The sequence below is a fragment of the Lutra lutra genome, chromosome 2, assembly GCF_902655055.1.
Source record: "Lutra lutra chromosome 2, mLutLut1.2, whole genome shotgun sequence".
NCBI classification, from domain to species: domain Eukaryota; kingdom Metazoa; phylum Chordata; class Mammalia; order Carnivora; family Mustelidae; genus Lutra; species Lutra lutra.
Window position 1 is genome coordinate 66,036,315 of NC_062279.1, and position 17,964 is coordinate 66,054,278.

The 17,964-nt window shown below is 36.9% G+C and overlaps 1 protein-coding gene across 4 annotated transcripts in view; it reads right to left on the reverse strand.

The window, feature by feature from the left end:
- The window catches only part of IQCM (IQ motif containing M), a 486,594-nt gene that overhangs the window by 414,164 nt on the left and 54,466 nt on the right, over positions 1-17,964 (reverse strand). For 3 of the 4 annotated variants that reach the window (XM_047717609.1, XM_047717606.1, XM_047717607.1), the window contains exon 4: positions 17,781-17,856. The exons of the other annotated variant lie outside the window; for it this stretch is intronic. The gene's annotated coding sequence lies outside the window, so the exon portion shown is untranslated. The remainder of the gene's footprint in view (positions 1-17,780; positions 17,857-17,964) is intronic. 4 annotated transcript variants of the gene reach the window in all.

Consider the following 17,964-nt stretch of genomic DNA (forward strand, 5'->3'; position numbering starts at 1 on the left):
ATAGAACCATTACTATTCTGTCAATTCCCTGGACCTATACCTATGTCAATTCCTATGCCTATAATATATAGGCCAGGATGTGAAAATGAGTGAAGAGTGTTTAGAGTACACTCATCAGTTCTAATACACTAATTCAGCTCTTCCTTCACACATGGCCTTATTGCTCAACATCAAAAAAAAAAAAAAAAAAAAAATCAAAAATCTCTCTCAATCATGGATCTAGAGTAGTCCCCCACCCTCATCCACGGAGGACACTTCTAAGTCCCCCAGGGGATGCCTGAAACTGTAGGTAGTACCAAAGCCTAGAATACTGTAGTTTTCCTATATAAATATATTTATGATAAAGTTTAACTATAAATTAGGCACAATAAGAGGTTAAACAACAATAATAAAATAGAATAATTATAACAATATACTGTAGTAAAATTAAGGTGAATGTTATCTCTTCAAAATATCTTATTATCCTGTACTCGTCATTTTCTTGTGATGATGTGAGACGATAAAATGTCTATGTGATGAGATGAAGTGAGATGAATGATGCAGGCACTATGCTATATCATTAGGTATTATTGACCTTCTGACAATAAGCCAGAAGGAGGAACATCTGCTTCCAGACCATAGTTGACCACCATAAGTGTAAGTGAAACCATAAAAACCAAAACCAGGGTAAAAGGAGACTACCAGGGACACCTGGGTGGCTCAGTCTGTGGGGCATCTGACTCTTAGTTTCAGCTCAGGTCATGATCTCAGGAGTCATGGAATCGAGCCCCACATGGGGCTCCAGCTCAGCACAGAATCTGCTTAAGATTCTCTCCCTCTAAATACAAATCAAAACAACAATGAGATCCCACCTCACACCAGTCAGAATGGCTAAAATAACCAGTCAGGAAACGACCAGTGTTGGCAAGGATGCAGAGAAAGGGACACCCTCCTACACTGCTAGTAGGAATGCAAGCTGGTGCAGCCACTTTGGAAAACAGTATGGAGGTTCCTCAAAAAGTTGAAAATAGAGCTACCCTACAACTCAGCAATCACACTACTTGGTATTTACCCTAAAGATACAAATGTAGTGATCCGAAGGGGCACATGCACCCAAATGTTTATAGCAGCAATGTCCACAATAGCCAAACTATGGAAAGAGCCTAGACGTCCATCAACAGATGAAGGGATAAAGAAGATGTGGTATATTATAATACACACACACACACACACAGGGAGAGAAGAATACTATGCAGCCATCAAAAAAACTAAATCTGGCCATTTGCAATGTCATGGGTGGAACTAGAGGGTATTAGGCTAAGCAAGATAAGTCAATCAGAGAAAGACAATTATCATATGATCTCTCTGATATGAGACATCTCAGAGGCAGGGTGGGGTTTGTGGGGGAAGGGAGGGAAAAATGAAACAAGATGAGATCAGGAGGGAGACAAACCATAAGAGACTCTTAATCTCATGAAACAAACTGAAGGTTGCTGGAAGAGGGGAGAGGGATGGGGTGGATGGGTGATGGACATTGGGGAGGGTATATGCTATGGTGAGTGCTGTGAATTGTATAAGACTGATGATTCACAGACCTGTATACCCCTGAAACACATAATACATTATATGTTAATAAAAAAAAGATTCTCTCCCTCTCCCACCCTCTACACCCTACCTCCTATTAACACATGCACATGCAGTCACTCTCTCTCAAAAATAAATAAATAAAAATCTTTTAAAAACAGATTACCATATTCATGCTCCTCTTTTGATCAAGGTGTCAGTGTTTATAAAATAATATGGTAATAAATAACCCAAAGCCATAAGTCCAACACTAAGTCCCAATGTTATCATTTACACAAGGGAAGCAAGTTTCCCATTTCCTATTCCCACCACAAGGACCCTGTGCTTTCCTCTTTCCTCAGTTTTGTTCATTCTGCTCTTGCCACCTGATATCAACTTCCCCATTTTCCAAAGAGCAAACAGTCCTGATCTTCCTTAGAGGGACATATCAAAGTCCTCCTTCTGCACAAAGTTTTCTCCTGTCCTCCACATTGGAAATCTTCTTTGTCTCCTAAGAATCCACAGTCCTTACACTACCTCTCATTTATGACACTTGTCCTTTTAAATCTTGTGTTATGGTTATTTGTGTGCAAATGTTATTTCCTCTATTACATTAAAAAGTCCTAAGGATAATATTTCTGTCTGAATTATCATTAATATCCCACACAGATCCCTCACAGATCCTAAGAAAATTCTCTAAATTTGTAAAACAATTGATTGTAGCAATTAATTATGTATTTTTTTTTTTTACTAATACAAAAAGCTAGTTCCCCAGAAATATATGTACCAAAACTAGGTTTAGCTGCTAACTTCTTGAATGATATAACCTATTCTTTGGGACCTTGATTTCCCAAACATATAGTATTCATTAATAATGGAAAAAGTTCTTAACTTACAAAATTTATGAAAAAAGTTACCTGCTATGTAAAGTGAAAATTAAGTGCCTTAGAAATATAGGAGATGTGGGGCACCTGGGTGGCCCAGTAGGTTTAAGCCTCCCCCTTCGGCTCAGGTCATGATCTCAGGGTCCTGGGATCGAGCCCCACATCAGGCTCTCTGCTCAGCAGGGAGCCTGCTTCCCTTCCTCTCTCTCTGCCTGCCTCTCTGCCTGCTTGTGATCTCTGTCTGTCAAATAAATAAATAAATAAAATCTTAAAAAAAAAAAAAGAGGAAGACATCTTCTGTGGGGTAGGACTAAATGCTAATTGAAAAGGACATTCTCACTTCATTAAGATGTGAGCACTGAGGACAAAAGCTGCAGTATTTCCGTATTATAAAGGCATCTTGATCCTGTAGGTTCTGCTCATTGGCCCTCTCTACAAAGCAATCAATGCTGCTTGTAGGAAAATTATATTTAATTGCCTTGTTATTTAATAAGTTTTAGGTATAGTTTCACATGTGGGAGTAGCAAAAATAATTTCTAGTTCAAATTAATTTATTAAAAGCCTACTCAGTTGTAATTCAATGATAAGGTTCTCCACAGATCTTACAACCTCTAACAGACAAATCCCAAAATACTTTTTTATTTAAATCACCTTTCCTAATTACTCTTACTAGGAGATCCCAGAGATGATAATCTCTGGCCTATGCAGCAATTTTCAGTAGCAGCTTTAGTAAAAATGTTAGATTTAAATACATATAAACATGGAGTGCAGCTCACATACACACACACACACACTCACAGACACACAAACACACATATCATGCCCATGTTCTGGTAATATCATCTGAAGTAAAATCACAAAGACTTTTGAGTCTTCAATGAGTGAAGCTTAAATGTAAGTAAATTTTATTTAATACCGGCCTTTATCCTAAAAATATAATGGCTTCCTCTTTACAGAGTCCATCACCTTCACTGTTGTTATCAGAAAGCAGTAAGATGGGTAAAACATTATGCGGCCAGTGTACTATACAGCAGGTTTTCAAAACATCAGAAAGAACAAACATGTGCAGTCATTGAAGTGTTTTATTTCTGCATGTTGAGTTTAGAATGCATATGAAAATATATGGAAGAGGTAGGATGTTAAAAGGCTCCAAAAGGAGGAAAAGAAGCTTAGAGCAGCACAAAAGCCAACGTGCTCCTTCCCTAAACTAGAACACCAGAGAGAATCTCACAGAAGTTTGTAAAATAAGGGTAATTGACGTGTGAAGCCCCCAGAGCACTATGCCAACTCTTTAAATCATGAACTTTACTGAAGAGGCACAACAATGTTCTGCACTTAGTACTAATCATATCAATTTCTTAGATAAAGACACTGGGGCTTAGAGAGGTCCAGTAACTTCTTCAAACCCAAAGACCTATAGGAGACAGAGACAGGATTCAACACGGGATTCCTCTGACTCAAAAACTCAAGCTCTGAACCATTGGGCTTACTGCCTCTGGCTATGAAAGGAATGAACAGAAACTCACACAGAAAGATGGAATGCCTGAAGAATCTGGAACTCATTTCTTTAATCTAGAAGATTCTCTGCAATGAGGAAAAGAAGGTAAGAGCAGAAAGTATTTGGTCGTATCAGTGGTAGAGTTAAGCAATATGCCCTATTTGCCAGGGAAAGGATGCATTTTCCTCAAAAAAAAAAAAAAAAAAACCCCAAATTTATCCAAAGGGGACGTTAAATGAGGATCCTGCTGTGCAGAAAGGGGCACCATAGACATCATAGATGGATAAAAGCTTTACATCTTACACGTGGTGTTTTAACAAAAATAACAAGTCCTAAGCCACATATCTCCTGTCAGCTATGGTTTAAATTATTTACCTAAAATTTTATATTTAATTTTTTACTACAGTAACCTTAGCTCAAACTCAGCAGAGGCATTGCTTTAATATTCATTTCAAATGAGTATTACAGAAAGCAAAAAAGAACAGAGGAAACGGGTCATGGAATAAAATTTCAATTGGCCACCAACCTGGAAAATGATAAAAATGAAGGCAGTTGACAGCTGCTAAACATAGGGACATGTTTTCCTCTGCCTAAGCACTACATAACCACTTTAGACATCTGAAGTACCCCCAAGAATATTACTCCATGAAATTTAAATTTGTGACTAAAGCTTATGAATCTTATGTGATGGCAAATACTGGGATCAGGGAAACCAAGAAAAGAAAGACAAAGTCTTTCTGGAAAAGTGTTCTCTTTACATGAAGTGTTTGTAAGGAGCAATAAAGAATAAAAATGGCTTTGTTATGAAGTAGGATGCAGCAGATACTGACCAAGGTAAGACAGTGTGAGAGCTAAGAAAGAAGAATCAAAGATGAAGTATTTTTGAAAATAAGAAGAAAAAAGACAAAATGCTGTGTTAACTCGGTTTTTAAAATTTCTATGATTTGCTAAAAAAAAAAAAAAAAAGAAGAAGAAGAAGAAGAAAGAAAGAAAAAATCACAGTGGCTGGGTGGCTCAGTCAGTTAGCATCTGTATTTGGACCAAACAGGTCCTGGAATCAAGCTTCATGGCAGGCTCCCTGCTGAAGCAGGGAGAAGTAGGGAGCCTTCTCCCTGAGAAGCAGGTTCCCTCTGCTGCTCCCCCTGTTTGTGCTCATGCACTCTCTCTCTCTCTCTCCCCGTTTGTGCTCATGCACACTCTCTCTCTCTCTCTCTCTCTCTGTCAAGTAAATAAATAAAATCTTAAAAAAAAAATCAAAGAACATTCACTACTTTTCTACCACTGCTCTGTAACTGGCAGATTTATTATGAAGGCATCTTAGCTTACCAAAAATAGTTAATGAAATAGGAAATTCAGTGAGTCCGCATAAGTATAGGACTTGGTTCTCAGGTTTGCAAGTCAAAAAACTCACTACATGTTACTTTCTGATTTTTACATTTAATATCACTACTGCTGTTCTTTCCACATTAACAGAAAAATGCTACAAAAGAAAGGATTAATATTGACCCCAATAGTAGTAATGACATTTTTTGTTACTTTACCCAGAGCTAATTAAAACATTTTTACCTGATGATATTGTTAACAAAAAAAAGGATTAGGTTCAAAATAATATGTAAGGAATGGCCATATTTTGTAAAAAAATGAAAATAAATTTGACGTGACTTCATGATTTTTTTCTTTTTGTTCATTTTTATTTTCTAATTTTCCTAAAAACAACATGCATTACTCATATTTTTTAAAAGAGGGAATAGGAAGAAGTAAAAGTTAATGAGATGATTTTCATTAGCCAAAATAATCTATCACCAAAATGGCAATTTATCCATTTCTTATAGTAACTCTCATGAAGATCTTCACAGGAACAGATGTTGCCCAGACATTACTATCAAAGTATTAAACTGGATGACACCTTGCCTGAAAAAACTTGGCACAGACAGATTTTTGTGGTTTTGTTGAAATTCTTATTCTGTAACTCTTGATTTTTCAAAGATCCAAGATTATCTTTTGTTCATTTCGAAATACCTCTAATATATTTTTTCTTTCATGATAGTTAATTATATCTTAGTATGGTTTGCTCCTGGTGTCATATTCAGTTTCTGTCATTTCAAAATTACACTAGCTGAGTCACTTCTAGAAGAGATGGCTGTAAATAACAAATTCCATCCATGCATGGTGCCAACATCAGTTTTAAAGGGTGATATTACCTGAACTTGACCCTAGTTTCAAGAGTGCATCTTGTTTGAGGGCCTGTGGTCTTTTCTCCACTGATTATGTTGGTTACAGTAAAAATTTTAGTATTGTAACTGTGTGCTTTAGCTCTGAATATTTAATGGTCTGCTGAGCTGTGCTATCATCATGGCTGATCATTAGTCTCTGTCATTAAGATGACAAGTTAAACTGGGTTTTGAAGAATTGCAATCTCGATGCGTAAATATTCTTTTGAAAAATAAGAGAATGAATGGCAGCATAGGAGGGACAAGAGATACATTTAACAAAAAGGTAGATAGCATAAAATAGTTTTTTATAAATGTATATGTACTAAGGGGATATGTTTTAGAGTTTAGAGTACTTACTACTTTTAATTTACATACCTGGCTTAATTTTAGTTACATGGGCCAAGAGAACTCTGTATAAAATGAGTGGGACTACTACTCAATGTCTCAAGGAAAGTAACTCATAGCCATGATTTAGGAAATTTTATCATCTCTCTAAATTCCTAGAAAGATAACTCAACAGGAGATGAGGTTCTTTTCGCACATCTTGCTTTTACTAGACTTTTATTTCACACACAAAAAATGTGAAGAGGTGAGTAGATTAAACTGTTAGTAATCATGCCTTCAGCAGAGATATAATTTCACAATCTCTATTAAACCTTTTATAATTTGAAGACAGGATTAACTGCAACACCAGGAGGCAGAGTGACCTTGCCCCCTCCACAATCTCTGTGATAACACAACCAGAGTTAGAAATTGAAAAGTTTATTCACTAGATAAGTCATTTACAATGAGTCATCTGATTTTCTAGCCTATCTTTGGATTGTTACAGGCATAATAAATTATACCAATAACAATCATAGTCAACAAGAAAAAAAAATTAAGTAGAGATAGAATGTCAAATGTCATTGCATTACTTAAAAATTTCTAGACAAGTGCATTTTAAAGTTAAAATAAAACCCTATTTAGGATCAATTGTCTGAACAGCCCACACACAGTCTCTTACTTGAACATCGGCTGCCAAGAGTTCTAACATGCAGAATCCAGCCTGTGACATTTCTATCTATAATGGGATTATCCCAATATTTTCCCCACCCCTATCAGTGTAAGGTTACTCAGCAACCGTAGCACTTAAAGAGAGATCAAGGGTCATTAAGGAAACTACTCATAAGATTTGGCAACTGAATCATGTATTTACTGAAGGCTTAAGTTATATAAATCCTCTGTGATTTACTTGGCACTAAGAGTTATGAACAAAACAGCTGACAAGCTTGAGCCTTTAGGGAGTTTATATAACTTGCTCACCAGGACAACTGAATTCTTTGCAGCATCTGAGACTAAATTTACAAAAATATTTATGGATAGTTTAAACTGTTTAGGTTATTACATTTAGATCACACACTTTAGAGGGAATATTAAAATCTCAACAGATCTTAAAGAGTGAAATATCCAATTTTCCATAATAAAGGCTCCACTGTCATTTGCACTTAACAATTTATACATACAAGAAATTTTCATTACCGTAAGCATCGCTACTATATTAGAACTTACCTAAACTACAGGTTTTTCTCAATAAATATCCATACTTGCCATGTTTTCATTTTTGGTCTTTTCTCTCATTGTGAACAGCTTTTAGTGGAATTTATTTATACCTATAAATTCAAATACCTCCTATGGACTGATATCACCTGAGTTCTATAACCATATATTTAACTGCCTGTTGGACATAGGCCCCAGGGGGGTCTATCCAGAATCACAAACTCAACTTGACCAGATAAAGCCCATTATCTTTTATATCCAAAATGTGTCCTTCTCTATATCATTACAAATAAAACTACCAACCATTCAGACCCAGCATTTTAATGGGGCATGATGGACTGGCCAGAACCCTGAAAGTACAAAGAGATCAGAAACCTACTGTGTAGGGGGGAGGAGTCAAGATGGCGGAGAAGTAGCAGGCTGAGACTACTTCAGGTAGCAGGAGATCAGCTAGATAGCTTACCTAAAGATTACAAACACCTACAAATCCAACGGGAGATCAAAGAGAAGAAGAACAGCAACTCTAGAAACAGAAAATCAACCACTTTCTGCAAGGTAGGACTGGCGGAGAAGTGAATCCAAAGCGACGGGAAGACAGACCGCGGGGGGGAGGGGCCGGCTCCCGGCAAGGAGAAGTGAATCCAAAGCAACGGGAAGATAGACCGCGGGGGGAGGGGCCGGCTCCCGGCAAGCGGCGGAGCAGCAGAGCACAAAATCGGGACTTTTAAGAGTCTGTTCCGCTGAGGGACATGGCTCCAGAGGCTTAACCGGGGTGAAGCCCAGGCGGGGTCAGCGCGGCCTCAGGTCCCACAGGGTCACAGAAGGATCGGGGGTGTCTGAGTGTCGCAGAGCTCACAGGTATTAGAACGGGGAAGCCGGCTACAGAACCAGAGCCGAGGAGTGACTCTCAGCTCGGGGTTACCTTGACCGGTCGCAGGCTCGGTCAGCTCAGAGCGTGGCCGGAGGCCAGGGTGGCGGGAGTCATTGGGCGCTGTTCTCTGGGGGCGCACTGAGGAGTGGGGCCCCGGCCTCTCGGCTCCTCTGGGGCCGGAGACCGGGAGGCCGCCATCTTCATTCCCGCCCTCCGGAACTCTACCGAAAGCGCTCAGGGAACAAAAGCAAACCCAGCAAACCCGAGCGGATTACGCAGCCCGGTCCCGGGTAAGGGCGGTGCAACTCCGCCTGGGGCAAAGACCCTTGAGAAACACTGCAACAGGCCCCTCACCCAGAAGATCAGCAAGAAACCCAGCCAGGACCAAGTTCACCTACCAAGGAGTGTAGTTTCAATACCGAGGAGAGCGGCGGAATTCCAGAGGAGGAGAAAGCAAAGCTCGGAACTCATGGCTTTCTCCCCATGATTCTTTAGCCTTGAGGTTAAATTAATTTTTTTTTCTTTTCTTTTTCAAATTTTTTTTCTTCTTCTGCTAAATTTTTTTAACTTTTACCCTTTTCTTTTTTAACATTTTTAACTAGTTTATCTAATATATATATATTTTTTTCCTTTTTATACTTTTTCTTTATTGGTTTTCTTTTTCTAATTTTTTTTTCTTTCTTTCTGAACCTCTTTTTATCCCCTTTCTCCCCCCACCCACTATTTGGGATCTCTTCTGATTTGGCTAAAGCATATTTTCCTGGGGTTGTTGCCACCTTTTTAGTATTTTACTTGCTCCTTCATATACTCTTATCTGGATAAAATGACAAGGCGGAAAAATTCACCACAAAAAAAAGAACAAGAGGCAGTACCAAAAGCTAGGGACCTAATCAATACAGACATTGGTAATATGTCAGATCCAGAGTTCAGAATGACGTTTCTCAAGGTTCTAGCCGGGCTCGAAAAAGGCATGGAAGATATTAGAGAAACCCTCTCGGGAGATATAAAAGCCCTTTCTGCAGAAATAAAAGAACTAAAATCTAACCAAGTTGAAATCAAAAAAGCTATTAATGAGGTGCAATCAAAAATGGAGGCTCTCACTGCTAGGATAAATGAGGCAGAAGAAAGAATTAGCGATATAGAAGACCAAATGACAGAGAATAAAGAAGCTGAGCAAAAGAGGGACAAACAGCTACTGGATCACGAGGGGAGAATTCGAGAGATAAGTGACACCATAAGACGAAACAATATTAGAATAATTGGGATTCCAGAAGAAGAGGAAACAGAGAGGGGAGCAGAAGGTATATTGGAGAGAATTATTGGAGAGAATTTCCCCAATATGGCAAAGGGAACAAGCATCAAAATCCAGGAGGTTCAGAGAACCCCCCTCAAGATCAATAAGAATAGGTCCACACTCCGTCACCTAATAGTAAAATTTACAAGTCTTAGTGACAAAGAAAAGATCCTGAAAGCAGCCCGGGAAAAGAAGTCTGTAACATACAATGGTAAAAATTGTCAATTGGCAGCAGACTTATCCACAGAGACCTGGCAGGCCAGAAAGAGCTGGCATGATATATTCAGAGTACTAAATGAGGAAAAACATGCAACCAAGAATACTATATCCAGCTAGGCTATCATTGAAAATAGAAGGAGAGATTAAAAGCTTCCAGGACAAACAAAAACTGAAAGAATTTGCAAATACCATTTTTTTCAAAGAAATGGAACAAATAATCCTAAAATTTATATGGAACCAGAAAAGACCTCGAATAGCCAAAGGAATATTGAAAAAGAGAGCCAAAGTTGGTGGCATCACAATTCCAGACTTCAAGCTCTATTACAAAGCTGTCATCATCAAGACAGCATGGTACTGGCACAAAAACAGACACATAGATCAATGGAACAGAATAGAGAGCCCAGAAATAGACCCTCAACTCTATGGTCAACTAATCTTCGACAAAGCAGGAAAGAATGTCCAATGGAAAAAAGACAGCCTCTTCAATAAATGGTTTTGGGAAAATTGGACAGCCTCATGCAGAAAAATGAAATTGGATCATCTCCTTACACCACACACGAAAATAGACTCAAAATGGATGGAAGGATCTCAATGTGAGAAAGGAATCCATCAAAATCCTTGAGGAGAACACAGGCAGCAACCTCTTCGACCTCAGCCGCAGCAACATCTTCCTAGGACATCGCCAAAAGCAAGGGAAGCAAGGGCAAAAATGAACTATTGGGATTTTATCAAGATCAAAAGCTTTTGCACAGCAAAGGAAACAGTTAACAAAACCAAAAGACAACTGACAGAATGGGAGAAGATTTTGCAAATGACATATCAGATAAAGGGCTAGTGTCCAAAATCTATAAAGAACTTAGCAAACTCAACACCCAAAGAACAAATAATACAATCAAGAAATGGGCAGAGGACATGAACAGACATTTCTGCAAAGAAGACATCCAGATGGCCAACAGACACATGAAAAAGTGCTCCATATCACTCGGCATCAGGGAAATAGAAATCAAAACCACCATGAGATATCACCTCACACCAGTCAGAATGGCTAAAATTAACAAGTCAGGAAATGACAGATGCTGGCGAGGATGCGGAGAAAGGGGAACCCTCCTACACTGTTGGTGGGAATGCAAGCTGGTACAACCACTCTGGAAAACAGCATGGAGGTTCCTCAAAATGTTCAAAATAGAACTACCCTATGACCCAGCAATTGCACTACTGGGTATTTACCCTAAAGATACAAACGTAGTGATCCGAAGGGGCACGTGCACCCGAATGTTTATAGCAGCAATGTCTACAATAGCCAAACTATGGAAAGAACCTAGATGTCCATCAACAGACGAATGGATAAAGAAGATGTGGTATATATACACAATGGAATACTATGCAGCCATCAAAAGAAATGAAATCTTGCCATTTGTGACGACGTGGATGGAACTAGAGGGTATCATGCTTAGCGAAATAAGTCAATCGGAGAAAGACAACTATCATATGATCTCCCTGATATGAGGAATACTAGATGCAACATGGGGGGTTGAGGGGGTAGGAGAAAATTAAATGAAACAAGATGGGATTGGGAGGGAGACAAACCATAAGTGACTCTTAATCTCACAAAACAAACTGAGGGTTGATGGGGGGAGGGGGGTTTGGAGGGGGGTAGGATTATGGACACTGGGGAGGGTATGTGCTATGGTGAGTGCTGTGAAGTATGTAAACCTGGTGACTCACAGACCTGTACCCCTGGGGATAAAAATATATGTTTATAAAAAATAAAATTTAAAAAAAAATGTAAAAAAAAAAAATAAAGTCTGGGATATAATTACAAAAAAAAAAAAAAAAAAGAAACCTACTGTGTAAAACACTGACTCAAAAATGTGTGGTGCTCTTAAAAAAAATTTTTTTTTAAAGTGCAGTGTTCAATAGCTAAAAGAGATTAAAAGTAAAAGGATAGAAAGGCTCTTCCAGAAAATTGAAAAAGGAAAAACTACTTCCCAGCTCCTTCAATTGAGCAATCATTAAGACAAATCAAACAGATACAAGAAAAACAAAGTAAAGCTACAGATATATACACACATCTCATAAAATATGCAAAATGCAGATATACATAAAATACATATAAAAATACACATAAAAACATATATAAAAAATCCCCCATAAAATATTAGTAAAATGTAGCTAATAAAATATACAAACGATAATACATCATAACAAAATGAAGTTTATCCCAGTAATACAAGAATATTTATCAAATACCAATAAATGTACTTCATATTAACAAGTGAAAAGAGAAAAGCCATATGATCATTTCAAAAGATTCAGAAAAATATTTTTTAAAAAACCCAACATCCATTCTTTAATCATCATCATCACCACCATCATCATTATCATTTGTAGCAGGCTATGAACAGAAGTATAGAATGAATAGGAATTTCCTTGAACTGATAAAGAGCACCTAGGAAAAATCTACAGGTAGCATCATACATAATGGCAGAAGACTGAACAACATTCCCCCAAGAGCAGGAAAAAGGCAAGGATGCCTGCTCTTATCACTGTTCTATAGCATCGTACTACAAGTTCTAATCAATGTCATAAGGCAATGAAAATAAAATTAAAGTTATCCAGACTAGAAAAGAAGACAAATTAGCATTGCTTGTCCAGTGCTCTTGCTACTGTACGTCTAATTTTATGATTTATATTTTCTTTCATTTTTTTGGTTAAGTTTATTCCTAGATATTTTATTATTTTTGGTATGATTGTAAATGAGATTGTTTAATTTCTCTTTTTGCTAGTTCATTATTAGTGTATACAAATACAACTGGTTTCTGTATATTAATTTTGTGCCCTATAACTTTCCTGAATTCATTTATTAGTTCTAGTAGGTTTTTAGTGGTATCTTTTGGGTTTTCTATATATAGTATCATGTCATCTGCTTATAGTAAAACTTTTATCTCTTCCTTAGCTATGTGGATGCTTTTCATTTATTTTTCTTGTCTGATTGGTGTGGCTAGGACTTCCAGCATTATATTGCACAAACATAGACCCTAAGTACTTTCTTTATATATTATAAATAGCAAAAAATAAAGTTCCACAATTAAATTAAAATTAGAATGAGAACATTTATCCGCGATTATGTAATTCCTATGAAAAATAGTATTTTGGGGGGTCAGATGACCCCAGGGAACTTTTGTTAGATACACTGAATATCACTGTGTGCCAAAAATGTTCATGGCAACCATTTTAAAATCTGTTTTTAAAAATGTCTTATTTAATTTTCTCCTTAGAATTAGTATTTAAATATCTGTCTCTGTCAAAGACAATGCTTTATCACAGAATGGAAGTAGAATGAAGGCAAAATAGTTGTGTCATACTTAAATATTATACTGTCTTTTAAAGAGTCTCTTATTAATAAAGCCAAAGAATTTATTTACTTTCAGTGTGAAAGTTATCTCTTCAAAACTGTCCATAGTTGAGTATAATTTCTTTCTCATTCTATTTGGGAGATAAGACAGATTAATAAAGTTCTTTCATCTTTCATTATTTATATACTTGTTGGTTGGTTACTTAGTTCCTCTTTATAATAATGCTTTGAAATTTGTTATATTAAGTTCTATTTATCATTTTATGCAGTTACACTGTAGGTCTTATATTGTGTGTGTATATGCACATGTGTATAATTTCTAACAATGTAGTTATACATTCACTCATAAACAGACCTCTGATGAGTAAGAAAGTATAAATTCTTGTGTTTAATAATGAATTGTTATAACACACTTTTATGACCTTCATTAAAAATCAGCCATGCTGAGGGATTTTTAAAATCTAATGGGGATAGCACTGGAGGAATTTTACTTTAAAAGGAAATAATCACATTTTCTTTTAGCAGGAGGATCCTATTTCCCATTTCATTCAGTCCAATCTCTGTTTGAACCTGTTGTTCCAGTTCTGTCCAGTTAGCTGTGCATTTGTCCTGGTAAAAGTATCCTGGTTTGGCTGATCAACTACATGGTTACCCTCTCTTTTAGAGATTACTATGAGACTTAAGAAATGTTCAAATCTTTTGATCTAATAATCCCTCAAGAAATATATTCAAAAAAATAATCACAGATGCAGAGATAAACATTTGCAGATAAACATGTCCATTATGGGATCATTCATGGTCACAAAAATATAAATAACTTAAAGGACAACAACTGAAGAACTGGTATATAAGAAAAGGTTCATAAATAAATGGAATACATTCTAAAAATAAGAAAGTTCAAAATATAATTTTAACAGGGGTGACTGGGTGGCTCAGTTGGTTAAGCAGCTGCCTTCTACTCAGGTCATGATCCCAGGGTCCTGGAATCGAGCCCTACATCAGACTCCCTGCTCAATGGGAGGTCTGCTTCTCCTTCTCCGACTCCCCCTGCTTGTGTTCCCTCTCTCCTTGTGTCTCTCTCTGTCAAATAAATAAATAAAATCTAAAAAAAAAAAAGAATTCTTTTAAAATATATATACATTTAAATATATATTTTTGTATTATATATAATATAAAAATATTATATATTTTGTGTGTGTGTGTGTGTGTGTATATATATATGTGTGTGTGTGTGTGTGTGTGTGTGTGTATATACATATATATATTATGAAACAAACTGAGGGTTCCTGGGAGGTGGGGGGTAGGGTTAGGGTGGTGGGTTATGGACACTGGGGAGGGTATATACTATGATGAGTGCTGTGAAATGTGTAAGCCTGATGATTCACAGACCTGTACCCCTGGGGCAAATAACACATTATATGTTAATAAAAAATATGTATAGTTATATATATAATATATAATATAAATATGTGATGATATATATTTATATATAATACCTAATTTTAACAGAAAAAAATAAACTAAAAAGTATTTATAATATAATCCCTTCTCTACTACATATATTTCAACATACACACACATACCATTTATAAAAGTAGAAATACCCAAAATGATGAATGGTTATCTCTGAGTAATGATTATGAATCATATTTTTCCTAAAATTTTACTATATTTTTAAATTTTTCTTTAATGATAATTTTATAATCAGAAAAAATAAACATTACTATGACAGCAGGAAAGAGAGAAAATCAGAATGATGAAAGAAATCCACCAGGTTGGAGTTTTGGCAATGGAGAGACCAGTTTCAGTAAGCAAACGAAGCATAAAGCAAGAATCATTTTTAAAAACAACATGGTAGTAGTAGTAGTAGTAGTAGTAGTATGCTGTGAAGTGTGTAAACCTGGCGATTCGCAGACCTGTACCCCTGGGGATAAAAATATATGTTTATAAAGCTGTAAAAAAATAAAAAAAATAAAAATAAATAAAAAAAAAAGAAAAAAGAAAAAAGAAAGGATGAATACCCAAGCTTTGTAGCAACATGGACGGGACTGGAAGAGATTATGCTGAGTGAAATAAGTCAAGCAGAGAGAGTCAATTATCATATGGTTTCACTTATTTGTGGAGCATAACAATAGCATGGAGGACAAGGGGAGATGGAGAGGAGAAGGGAGTTGAGGGAAATTGGAAGGGGAGGTGAACCATGAGAGAGACTATGGACTCTGAAAAACGATCTGAGAATTTTGAAGGGGTGGGGGGTGGGAGGTTGGGGGCACCAGGTGGTGGGTATTGTAGAGGGCACGGATTGCATGGAGCACTGGGTGTGGTGCAAAAATAATGAATACTGTTTTGCTGAAAAAATAAAAATTAAAAAAAAAAAATACTAAAAAAAAAAAAAAAAAAAAAAAAACAACATGGTAGCATTGGTTTCTAACATAGATCATTTTCTGTGCTGTCATTCTTTTCAAGCATTACTAATCCCAACAGTAATTCAAACAGAAAAAAGTGTCTAAAACCAACATAGTATATAGTCTTACTTAAACTTATAACAACTCAATGTTACCTTGAGTATTACACTGTAGGCACTTTAAAAAGAAACATTTTTTTAAGTGGAATATACTTAGAGGACAGCAATTAAGATCAATTTTTTTAGACTTGAATGTCTTATGAAGAACATGTAAGGACACTGGGAATGCTTATCCTAAGAAAGAAAAATTTAAGCAAACACAGGTTTTGTGTCATCTAGTGAGGAAAATGGCTAACGGTTAGAACTAACTAAGGATGAAATGGGATCTTTCCTCAAGCAGTAAGTTCCCCCTTCCTACCCACTTGGGGACTATTACCCATTCATTAAATACATGTAAGGTCACAGGCAAAAGAACCTACTTGACAACTAATTTGGAATATACTGTTATTTGTAAAGATACTTTTCTTAACCTTCTGTTAGAAAAACTAAACATCAGATGGGTATTTAGACTAAATGTTCTCTAATGACCCCTCCAAATTGGCATGACATGGCTTTAGGTGTCTTAAGACCAATTTCAGTGTGGGAACAGGGGGTGGCCTCACATACAATAGCAAGCAATTCTTGAACACCAGAAGGATGTCTAAGAATTCAACTCAATTCTGACACTACCTATGCTGGTGAAACCACCAGATCACACAGGTTAAGGATTCAGTCCCACCAGACTGCCCCTACAACTCTCACTTTAGATGCCAGTTGTAAGCCCCAGGCTGTTTATTTGTGCTTCCAACTGATCAACTACATATTGGAAGTTCCAACAATCTCCTCCTTAGGTTCAATTATTTGTTATAAGGGCTCACAGAACCCAGGGAAACACTTATTTATGTTTACCAGTTTATTAAAGGATACTATAAAAAATACCTATCAATAGCCAAAAGAAGAAATACTTAGGGCAAGATCTCAAAGAAGCTTCTGTCCTCATGGAGCTTGGGGCCTGGCTTGGTGGCACACAGAAGCATTCTGGTTCCCCAAGCATGGAAGCTCTCAAGAAAAAAAAGGCTAAAAAGCTATTTAATTTTATGAAGGTTTCATAACATAGTCATAATTGCCTAAGTCTTTGGTCCTTGGCTGATTGAGTCTCCAGTCTGTCTCCCCTCCTTGGTGGTCAGGCAGTCAGACTGAAGTTCCATGCCTCTACTCACATGATTGGTCCTTCTGGCAATTAGCCCTTGCCCTTGAGTGGGGGCCAAAAGTCACTTTCATTAATAATAAGATGCTCATTTCACTTTTATGGTTCTGAAGCATATTCAGGAATTGTAGATGAAGACCAAATATGTCTGAGAAATATATTTTGATCATCTGCATGACCAAAGTAAAAGATTGAAAATTAAGTAACCATTGCCAAGAGAGTCACTTAAAATAGTCAAAAGGACACTGAAGAGGTTGGGCCTATACACATCTCTTGCTTCCATCTGTCTCCAGTTTCATTTCTCCAACACAATGAACTTTTGACTTTTGTCAGTTATAACTCCACCACTTCCTAGAACACATCCTTCTACTCTGGACTAAGATAGATAATGCTGTATCAGTAGCTAAGTAGCCAATTGTGTTATTAGGCAGCCAGTTTAAACTCTGCCAACACCAATCATAATTCCTCCAAAACAAATTATATAAACCTATGATTTTTGCCTTTATAAGACTGTACTCTACTTGCAATTCAGAGCACACTTTTAATTTCAGGTGTCTCTGTCTCTCAGATTGTGGTCCCTAGGACCCCAAGTAAATGCTTTTGGTTGCTTTATAGCTTCTTCTTCTTCTTCTTAGTCAACACCATATATGTATTTTTTATAAATCATTACATTGCAATATGATGTTAATATTCCTGAGATGTGATCCACATTACTCACATTTAGTTATAGCAAACTGTAATGACACAGCTGATGTTCCATCATTTACTAGTCAGTTAGCGATTATTTTCAGCCACTTCATTATTCATTAGCACTCCCACTATAAGTGGAGGGGGCGGAGAGAAGTTCAATCAAATGAGGTGACTCTTGTGCATGTTAAAAGTTAAAATGAGGGACGCCTGGG